Below are 11863 nucleotides of genomic sequence, written 5' to 3'. Positions count from 1 at the left end.
GAGTGAGGAGGAGAGAGAGACAGTCAGAGAAAGTTAAGTATGTACACATTATTTGTTTAAGAAAGTATCCGTAAGTGAAATGTTGGAAAGTACAGTAAGTGATCAAGAGGGTGTCGGGAGAGTGTCTACTGAAGGTTACATTGGCAGTTAGGTAGGGAGAGAAATATGGGGAACAAGCAAAGTCGAGAAGAAGGTTACAATGCATGTGATTTGTTGGCAAAGAGAGAGGAAAAGGTGTATAATACTAGATAGATATAGATGTGTATGTGTATATATGTATATATGTGTGCAAATGGTTAACTGAGCTTGCTTTTAGAGGAGAAGGCTTGTTTACTTAAAGCTGCAGTGTCTTTGTCTAGCTTTCAAGGTCAAGAGATAACAAAGCGAGAGAAAATGAAATACTGACCCTGAAAAATATCTGCTTGCTTAAATGGAATGGAGGCTTGAAATGAATTTAAAGGGGTTGTCCCGCGAAACAAAGTTGGGGTATACACTTCTGTATGGCCATATTAATGCACTTTGTAATGTACATTGTGCATTAATTATGAGCCATACAGAAGTTATTCACTTACCTGTTCCGTTGCTAGCGTCCTCGTCTCCATGGTGCCGTCTAATTTTCAGCGTCTAATCGCCTGATTAGACGCGCTTGCGCAGTCCGGTCTTCTCCCTTCTGAATGGGGCCGCTCGTGCCAGAGAGCTGCTCCTCGTAGCTCCGCCCCGTCACGTGTGCCGATTCCAGCCAATCAGGAGGCTGGAATCGGCAATGGACCGCACAGAAGACCTGCGGTCCACCGAGGGTGAAGATCCCGGCGGCCATCTTCGCAAGGTAAGTAAGAAGTCACCGGAGCGCGGGGATTCGGGTAAGTACTATCCGGTTTGTTTTTTTTACCCCTGCATCGGGTTTGTCTCGCGCCGAACGGGGGGGCTATTGAAAAAAAAAAAAACCCGTTTCGGCGCGGGACAACCCCTTTAATTAATTATACTGTCTTACAAGGCAGGAAATATAGCAATTTCTAAGGTATATTCTTACTGGGTTCTGAGGTCACAAATGGAGACGTCTTGGTCTTTTTCATACAGGTGTAAGCTGTCAGAAGGTCCCAGCATATGTGTTAATTATGAGTTCAAATGCAGGGAATAGTTAAACTAAAACAACTCTATTCAGTCTGTGTTTCATATTCGTAGAGAGATAACAGATATTTTGCAAAGGTGGGGGCTTTCAGACTTGACTCTCAGCTCAGGGTCAAATACAGAGAAAGAAAGACAAGGGGGGCTGAAAGATACCCACGCATTCTAAAATACTTCAGCATTTAATATAGCATATAATAGCTTCAGTACATAAGAAAGATAGAATGTCTCAGTCACTCAGCAAACTTTTTCACATAATTTGTCAAAAATAGCGCTCATTCACAATCTCATCTCAATAGAATCATGTACTTTATAACATTATAGCACTCACCTCAATGTTTTTCAACTGATGTATGTATGTTTGTCAAACTTTTTTTGTCTGTGTATCTGTATGTACTGGTACACCTTCAATGGGGGGTGACGGGGCAGACTTGAGCGCATGGATAGATGAGAGTTAGTGACCCGTGCTCAGGCTGCGGTGAATGTAACATGTGTGATGCAGATATTGACTGGGAATAAAAGTCCCCCCCCCCATGCATAAGACTTTACTTGTTTGAGATGTGGATGCTTAGACTGTTAAGCGTAAATGAAGCTGTGAAAAAAGACGCAAGCGACCAGTATCGAGGGGGTGGAGCTAGATGATGTAAAAGTACGTAATGTGGGTCATCCCTCTTGTCCACAAGGGAGGGGGTGAGGATCTTGAGCAGCTAGTAAAAGTTTTTTTTATCTCTCAAATTTGATAAGACATTGCAGGCAGGAACAGATTAATAATGAATTTGCTTAAAGGATCTCACATTTCAAATATTAATAGGTGTTTGTAGATTATTCTGCCCCAATGTAACTCATGTGTCTGCTATTGGTGCTAACATCTTACAGGCCTTATCTGCATCCATCAAATCTTTTTACAATGTTGTACTACCTTGAACTCGGCTACTCTTGTTCCAATTGTGTACCCTGGTTCAAAGGGGGGGGGGGGGAGAAGGCATAGGTGATCTAGGTATTGCAAATCAGCCATTTTTAAAAAATTTTTGCAACAAGGTTCTGATCTTTTTGAAATAGAATATCAGCCTGATTGTCTAGCATTGATGCAACAAGAAAATTTAAGTTTAAAAAAATAAAATTAAAAAAAATTAAGTTTTAAAAAGTTACTGAAGCCCTTGTTAACAATGCATATTTTGAGTTGTTTTTTATAGATGGTACCAGGGGTGATTGACGACTCCACACTGGATATGCAGTGGTCACACAACAAGATGTCCTAAAAGCAGAATGCCTCCGCATGTCGCAGTACAAGAAGCGGAACTGAAAGCACTCACGGAGGCGTGTAGAGTGGCCACAGGTAAGACGGCAAACATTTACACTGACTCCCGGTATGCATTTGGCATAGCTCATGATTACGGCCCAACATGGAAGGCCAGACAGTTTTTTACCTCAGCAAGGACAGCCAATTAAGAATGGTGCAGCGTTGCAGTCTCATGGAGACCCTACTTCTACCTGACAAAGTGGAAAGCTCACACCAATTCCTACACCGGAGAAGCAAGAGGCAACGCCATCACAGACCACACAGCAAAGGCAGCGGCCCTCAAGCCGTAGAAGAACAGAAGAAAAGAAGAATTTGACAATAACTTTGGACTTTGACTACATTTTGGACTTTGACTAACAACTTGGACTTTGACTAACAACTTGGACTTTGATAAAAACTTTGATATGTTAAAGACTTTACAGTTACAAGCCAGCAAGGAAGAAAAGGAAAAATGGACTAAAAAGGGACAGCGTATGGCGAACAGTCAACAGCACTTGCCTACCACAGTCCCTGTGCCCCATGATGGCCCAGCTGACGCACGAAAAGACGCACCTCTCAAAGCAGCAATGATGACGACGCTTGAAAAAGGACGGGTGGCTCCTTGGTTTTCTGTAGCTGCTGCATCATTTGTCCAATTTTGCATGATCTTTGCCGAACGAAACAGGGCAGAAGTAAAATTTGCCACATCACACTTGCCTAGACCACTCTACCCATTTCAGGGATTGCAAATTGGCTACACTCAGCTCCCACTTGTTGGGAAGTATGAATATGTGCTTGTTTTTGTTGATGTTTTTCAGGTTGGAGACCTACTCTGTTACCAAAGTAAATAAGCAGGTAACCGCACAGAAGCTCATGAATGAGGTAATCCGCAGATACGGGGTACCGAAAGTGATTGAGTCAAACAAAGGTACACACTTCACAGGTGAAATAATGCAACACATCATGTCTGTTTTGGGTATATTCCAGGCTTTTCACACACCCTACCATCCACGGAGTAGTGGGAAAGTAGATCCATGGGCGATGAAGGAAACGGGCAAATCTTGAATTGAGTGTCTCCCATTAGTTTTTCTTTTTCTCCGGAGGATGCATGCCACAGTATCAGAGTTTGGGGAATGATTTTCTTGTTAATTTTGTCATAGGTCCCTCCAAGGAATTGTCAATAATGCATTCTGCAGTCTCTGCTTTTCTCCCAGGTCCTACAGATGAGTGTCACAATCTGAAACCAGGTGACAGGGTCTAAAAGTTTGAGAGAGAAACCCTGTTTGAATGTCCCTACCAGATGTTGCTCACCACCCCAACTGCAGTCAAGCTCGAAGGAAAGCCCACTTGGATCCACACCTCGCACTGCAAAACGGCCTCGTATATCCTTTATATGCCATGTTGTGGTACAATTCCTCTAACACACACCTTTGACTACTGTACACTAGCCCCGTGTTTCAGGGATCAGAACAAATTAATACAATCAAATGTGCAATATGAGGCCTACACTGAGGGTGAGAATCCAACACCGCATCGTGCTAAGAGAGAAGTTGACGCTCCAGGTGGTAACTTTGATCCATATATATACATAGATGCAATCGGAGTGCCAAGGGGGGTGCAAGATGAATTTAATTCTAGAGATCAGGTTAAAGCGGGTTTTGAGTCCTTATTTGCTATTGTCACTGTTAATAATAATGTAGATTGGATGAATTATATCTATTACAATCAGCAAAGGTTTGTAATCTATACCAGGCATGCTTTACAAGGGTTAGCTGACCAGTTAGGGCCCACTGCATCCATGGCGTTCCAAAATAGAGTGGCCCTGGATATGATTTTAGCAGAAAAAGGTGGGGTATGTAATTTCCTGTATGTGTATTATCCCTTTGATAAAAGAGTATGAGTAAGGGACTGGACAATATGACACCAACATTTCCCTTGTTTGAAAAAGATGAAGAGCCAGTTCCGATAGTGCCAACCACGTACGTTACCAGAGAATGGAGAAATGTACTAGTACTGCGCCGCCCCGATCTCCTAAGATGAACTGTCAGTGGAATTCCCATTTGCCTAGGGATAGTGCAGAAGACCTTAGGTTCGAGCGAGGGCACACCCTGCGGGGTGTTAACTTGTACAGATAGAGGGTATGGATGCCCGGAAATAAGCCCAGGGAATCCATGGCCTCCTTCTGAGGTGAGGTAGGGATCCCCCCTCCTAGGAGTAGGGACTTACGGGCAGTGGAGAAACCCTGACGCAAGGGAGAGGCGACCGAGGAAGAGTGCAAGGTCTGGTGCTTGATCTCTGTATTAAGTTTTTAGGGGGGTTTGAGAAGGATACATATATATCCTTGTAGGTAGAAAAGAAAACACTGGAATATATACATTTATATAGATATAGTTATGTGCCTTTCTTTTTATATGCATACTAACTTTATTCTCATATGTACTAACTCTATGAAAAACTTAATACTTCGCCTTACATCAGATATTCCAAAAGTTTGCAAGGCTGAGAGAGATGTTTCCAGAAACTCAGAGATGATACAGAACGGAACACGAAGGCCACGTACTTGGCTGTTTTCCCAGAAGCGCCATATCAAGATAACGACTGTTCAACTACGTATATGACTTTCACTGTCTCAGGCCGGAAATCCGGACTTTCCATATATGGTTATGCGGTGAATTTGAGCCAATGAGCCCATCACCCATTCCTAGTGATGAGACCAAAGGGTATAAGATCCCATGTAATCTGTAATAAAGCGCACAGTCATGTCCCCGTGTGAGGAGCTATACCAGACCTCCGTGTGTGGTGTTTTCTTCTTTACCGCCGGCAGCGGGGCATTGGGGTGGGCCTGATTGGTGCTGTACGCAAGAAATTTCCCTGACACAGGGATTTAAGCCTTCTGCCCTCTGCAATCAATCAGAGGCAGGACGGGTTATCAGCTGTTAGTTACAGCTGATAACCCAGAGGAGAAGGCAGGAGAGGTTTTTAACTCTTTCTGCCTTTTCCTTCCCCAAGTACACAGTGTAACTTTCACTACGGGAGCCGCTGGGATTCCCTGCTATAGCAAAGCTGCAAGGTTGTACTAGACCAGTGTTTCTCAACTCCAGTCCTCAGGACCCCCCAACAGGTCATGTTTTCAGGATCTCCTATAGTAAGACCACCTGTGGCAATGTCTGAGGCACTGACAATAATTACATCACCTGTGCAATACTGAGGAAATCCTGAAAACCTGACCTGTTGGGGGGTCCTGAGGACTGGAGTTGAGAAACACTGTACTAGACCCTGACCAGCTCTGCAAGTGACTAATGTCACTACAGGGGTTGTTTTCCCCTGTAACTGGGGCTCCTATGGATGCCCCAGCTACAGCGGGAAAGTGTCAAATAAAAAAAAAACAAATGTGAATGCCCCTCAGAGGTCTTACATGATAGAGGAACCCGTTCCCATACTTTATTTTAGCATAAATATACGAATTTTAAAAAAAAATAATTAGAAATGTTAAAAAATCATTTTTTTAAAGCTTTTTACCCCCTATAAAACTAAAAAAAACTGAAAAAAAAGTCAGTGAAAAAGATATTTTTTAAAATCGCCCTATATGCTAAAGAAAAAAATAGGGCAGTTAAACCACCACATGGGTAAAATCCCTAAAAAGTGTCTGGTCCTTAAGGAACAAAACAGCCTGGTCCTTAAAGGGTTAATATATAATTTTATACAAAAAATGGGGATTCTGCTTTCCTGTTTCTTTTTGGGAGTAGGAAAGGGGAATCCCTACGACCGAATGGGTCTATCTCTGGACAGAACAGAACAGCGCTGGGCGGACTCCATTGATTACAACGGGGTCCGTCCGCTTTTCGCCTAGCTGCTGGGTTTTGTACGGAAGAAAAAGCACTGCATATGCTATTGTGACGTAATCTCTGACCAGAGGTTTCGACGCAAATGTGAAACAGATCTTACACCAGCATGGTCAATATCACTGTATATAGAAGATGTATATACTCCTCCCTGTATATAGTGATATGGACCTGGCTGGTATAACCTGAGTATCTCCTGTATATAATTATATATGTACAGCTAGTATAAGTTATACATCTCCTGTATATAGTGATGCTAGTATCAGTGTTTCTGGTGGCACAATGCGCCACTTATATAATATAGTGAAAGGGATTGGAGTTGGTCTCTGGTCCTAAACCAGCTGCGTGCTTACAAGACCTGTGATAATGTCACCACCATGTGATCAGTCATAGGGGCTTTGATAGTGAGATCATCACATGTGACTCACACAGTCACTCACAGACAGGCGGTTGTTAGTATTTTGATGGACCATGATGGTATAACCTGGGTATATACTGTATATGATTGCACAATATAAGGTTCATTCATACAGGCGTATTTCCCGTGCGTAACACACAGTGAATGTAGGAAGTGAAAGTCTATGGACTGTCATTCTTCCATTTACACCTGTGTTGGAACCGCGAGGGGATACTGCATATAAAACGAAGGAGAAATAAATCACAGCATTCACTATATCTCCCTGTTTTATATGGAGCCAGTGAACGGCTGCGTATTGAAACGCTGCCCGCTCGCAATGCCTGTTAATATGGAACCCCGCTCTGCACAAAGCTGAGAATTTGAAGAAAAAAAAAGTCACACTGTGCATGTCCGTGACGTCATAATCCCGGGCATGCGCAGTGCTTATCGCAGCCCGCACGCGATCTCTGCTGGCTCTTCCAAAACTCGCAGCATTGTACTCTTATGCCCTTACACACAATTAAAAAACTCATCAAAAACCTGCATGCGGTCTTTAAAAAAAACAAACGCATGTATTGTTTAAATCCACATGCGTTTTTTAATAGTGTAGGCAGTTTCTTAAAAATACATGCAGTTGTTTGGTGTGATGGGAATTGTGGTTCAAAAATGCTACAAAAAACATAAACACAGTCTAAGGGTGCATTCAGACGACCGTATATCAGCTGGGTTTTCACGCCCAGCCGATATACGGCGTCTCTCTCTGCAGGGGGAGAAGGCTGGAAGAGTCGGGAGTAGTGCTCTGAGCTCCCGCCCCCTCTGCACTATTTGCAATGAGAGGAGGTGGAACTGGGCGGGGCTAAATTCTGGGAATTAGCTCCGCCCTATCCCGCCTTTCATTGAAAATAGTGCAGGGGGGTGGAGAGGAGGCAGAGCCGATATACGGTCGTCTGAATGCTCCCTAAGGCTTTATTCACAACCAAGCCGCAGCTGCATCCCCCATTTTCTCGCCCATTAAGACGGCCAGGCTGTGGCGTTTATACGCCGCAGCCTGGAATACTGTCGGCCAGTGGGAGAGAGCTCAGCTCTGCTACACTCCCTTCCCTCCCCCTCTTTGCCCCTTGCTGGCAAGGAGAGAGGGCAGGAGCTTACCAGAGCTAGTCGTGCTAAACTCCCTCCCTCCCCCTTTGCCTGCCAGCAAAATTTTACACCAGGGCCCTTGATCTTTTAGCTACGCCCCTGGTTCTAATGGTAAGTCTCTGATCATATAACAGGAATGGGTGATGTCACTAATTACTGTAGCATGCCTAAGGCTGCATGAAAGGAGGCAGGGGCAGGGCTAAGTTCAGAAATTAGCCCTGCCCCCATCCCGCCTCTCCCCATTGCAAATAGTGCAGAGGGGCGGAGAGGAGGCAGAGAGGCGGCGGGAGCTCAGTTCCTGCTCCTGGCTCTTCCATCCTCCCCCCCCCCCCCTGCAGATTAGGACGACGTATATCGGCTCGGCGTGAAAACCGAGCCGATATACGTTCGTGTGAATGCAGCCTAAGTCCTACACAGTGTTAGGCACTCCAGCTGTAACCATCCCTGTCTAAGTAGTGGACCTATATATTTTGTAATTGTAGTCTCCTGATGAGGACCTTCACAACAGGGATAGTGTGGAGCCTTCCTTTTCAGCGTGATCACCCCATTTTGTGTGTACTAAACAGGGCACAATAGCCATTATGGAATAATAGGGAAAGATCTGATGGAGCCGATTCCCTCATTACACAGTTCCACAATTACCCTGGAACCTTTCTGGAGTCTTGGAAGTCATGGGTAAGCTGCTTTTTTGTCTACACTACATCAGTGGTAAGAAATGTATTTTCCTTTTCCATGGTTGTGCAGCTATTGTTGTTTATTTGTTTGTGCAACATGATACTGATTGAACAGTCTATGGTGTTGGTTGCATTTGTTGCTTATTTGTTCAGTTGCTTCCGACTCTTCGTGACCTCGTGGACCAGCCCACGCCAGAGCTTCCTGTCGGCTGTCGCCACCCCCAACCCCACCGAGGTCCAGTCCGTCACCTGAAGATGGATATCATCCATCCATCTTGCCCTTAGTTGGCTCCTCTTCTTTTTTGCCTTCCACTTTCCCCAACATCAGCATCTTCTCCAAGGTATCCTGTCTTCTCATTATGTTGCCAAAGTACTTCAGTTTTGCCTTTAATATCATTCCCTCCAGTGAGCAGTCTGGCTTTATTTCCTGAAGTATGGACTGGTTTGATCTTCTTGTGGTCCAAGGCACTCTCAGAATTTTCCTCCAACACCACAGTTCAAAGACGTCTATTTTCCTTCACTCGGCCTTCCTTATAGTCCAGCTCTCACATCCATAGGTTACTATGGGGAATACCATTGCTTTAACTATGCAGACCTTTGTTGTCAGTGTGATGTCTCTGCTCTTAACTATTTTATTGAGATTGGTCATTGCTCTCTTCCCAAGAAGTAAACGTCTTCTGATTTCCTGGCTGCAGTCTGCGTTGATTGCATACATTGGTGATAAACGCCATTATAGCATGTACAATTGACATTGGTAAATAAGGTAAATTTACAGTGTACGATCAGCCAATATTTTAAATTGATATAATGTCAGTTATGTTTTAATTCCTGACATTCCCCATAGTAGAGCTCAGATTGGTCTCCGACGAACATGGAGAGAGGTTCCATCAAGATATCACCCGTGGGAAAACGTTACAGTGGTATATGGAATGAGAACATGCTCCTGGGCTATTGTTGGACCCTTAAAGGGGTTGTCCCGCGCCGAAACGGGTTTTTTTTTTTTTCAACCCCCCCCCCGTTCGGCGCGAGACAACCCCGATGCAGGGACCTAAAGAAAGCTTACCGGAGCGCTTACCTGAATCCCCGCGCTCCGGTGACTTCTATACTTACCGGTGAAGATGGCCGCCGGAATCCTCTTCCTCCGTGGACCGCAGCTCTTCTGTGCGGTCCATTGCCGATTCCAGCCTCCTGATTGGCTGGAATCGGCACGTGACGGGGCGGAGCTACAGGGAGCCGGCATCCTGCACGAGAGGCTCCATTGAAGAAAGCAGAAGACCCAGACTGCGCAAGCGCGGCTAATTTGGCCATCAGAGGCCGAAAATTAGTCCGAAACCATGGAGACGAGGACGCCAGCAACGGAGCAGGTAAGTATAAAACTTTTTATAACTTCTGTATGGCTCATAATTAATGCACAATGTATATTACAAAGTGCATTAATATGGCCATACAGAAGTGTATAGACCCACTTGCTGCCGCGGGACAACCCCTTTAAGCAAGAGGCTATTGATAAAGGATATAAGAGAAATACAATGACTCAACAAATTTTTCATGTCCTTCATTGACCCCAAACTAGGGTAAGTCAGGGTCGCCCAAGGTTCCTGACGTGGGGTCATCCGCATCAGGGCAAGTGTTCCGCTTCTATGTAGAGTCTCCTTGCATGTTAGGGTCAGATTTCCCATTTACCCACTTTTGTGTTTCCCTATATACTATTTTGTGTTCATATTTGCACTCTGTGTGTATATTCGTCCTTTAAGGACATAATATTTAAGTCTGGCTTGCATGTAACAATAACCAACCTAAAAAAAACTACAAAGATTTCTCGAAAATTCTCAGCTACTATGGATCCTGTGGAAGTGCTTGTAAAACAACTTTTTTGTTCTTTCTTAAGGTCGTAGAGATCAAACAATCCCCACCATAATGCTATTGAAAGAAACAAGCAAATGGGTAGATTAAACAATGCCTTTATAGCACCATCTATTAGAAGGTAGTATTCCTGCAAGTCAATGTCTGGCCTTTTAACAGGCCTTGTAACAATACCTGGGAGTATAAGCCAGAGTCTTCTTCAGAAGGAAGAGATCGCCATGTACAGATAGTGACTATACAAAGACCAATATTACTATCCATACAGTGATAATTTTGTGGTAATTGACAGCTCCACATAGGAACCCTGCAGACTGTATCAGTGATTACACTACAGTTACCTCCACTGATCACTGGTGATATCCTCTCTGTCTGGAGTCATTAACTTTCCCTCTACATATAAGAATCTTAGTATCGGTATTAATAGGTAACAAGGGGCCGGTTTATTTAGGCCTGCCCGTTAGGTAAAAGCATAGTTTATTATAGTAGCGCCCTATGGGGAGTACAGCGCTGTACAGCACAAGGGCCTCAGCCATCTGGCTGAGTGTATGTGAGTTTTGTCGGGTTACCTATTGTTTGTGGTCACATGGGCCACAGTGCTTTAGTAAAATTCGGTATGCACCTGAACTGGTGTCAGACGTTTTCCTTGTCTGTGACTTCGCTGTATCCTGGGGAGCCCACCCCGGTACACGGCTTACAACTGTAATCATAAGGACTCATGATTGGCTCTAGGTTTAACATATGTTAACACCTTGAAGTGTGTTACTACTAAATACGCAATTTCTGTCGTGACAGGTCTAAGTTTGTTTTTGTGTGTTATTTTTGTGTACTAGTTTTAGGGGGGGGAAAAGTATATCGAGATTATATCTATACACATATCTGCCAATAGGCCAGTCATAATGTGTTCCAGAATTATAACTTGATCCAGACCTTGGACTCCAGAAATGTCAAGAATGACGAATTAACTGATGTAATGTGGAATGTATATCTCGATTGTTTAATAAAAACATTTTGCATTAATGCCCTGTAAAGTAAAAGCATTATACAATAAAGTATTACACATAAAAAACGATATTCTGCTCACCTTTTCAATCATTATCTTTTCCTTGTAAAGCTGACCTATACAAACTTTCATAGGAGTAGTTCCCATGATGCACTGCTCTCTTTCCTTCACAGCGTGTGCGCTCCTGCCGCCGCCGGTGACATGACTGGAAGACCGACGTCATTATGAGAGGCGCACGCTGTTATGGCGAGAGCGATATCTGGCTGTGAGTGACGGCCTAATATCACTCCCTCCATCCATGCGAGTCCCCTGGATGCGAGGCGTTTCATATGAGAATTGCCTCGCATCCCTGCGGGGAATCCCTCCATCTCACTGCTTTCTATCGGGCCAGCGACAGCAGCAGCGCGGCCCCATTAAAAGCAGTGGGAGAGCATCGCAATCTCCTGCTACACATGTGACAGCTGTAGCAGGAGATTCCTTCATCTCCCAGATATTTCCCCATATCACTGGACCCTGTGACATCATTGTCACAGTGTTCAGTGATGA

Source organism: Eleutherodactylus coqui, chromosome 1 (genome assembly GCF_035609145.1).
Source record: "Eleutherodactylus coqui strain aEleCoq1 chromosome 1, aEleCoq1.hap1, whole genome shotgun sequence".
NCBI lineage: Eukaryota > Metazoa > Chordata > Amphibia > Anura > Eleutherodactylidae > Eleutherodactylus > Eleutherodactylus coqui.
The sequence above is the reverse complement of the archived record's forward strand: the minus strand, read 5'-3'. Positions refer to the sequence as shown.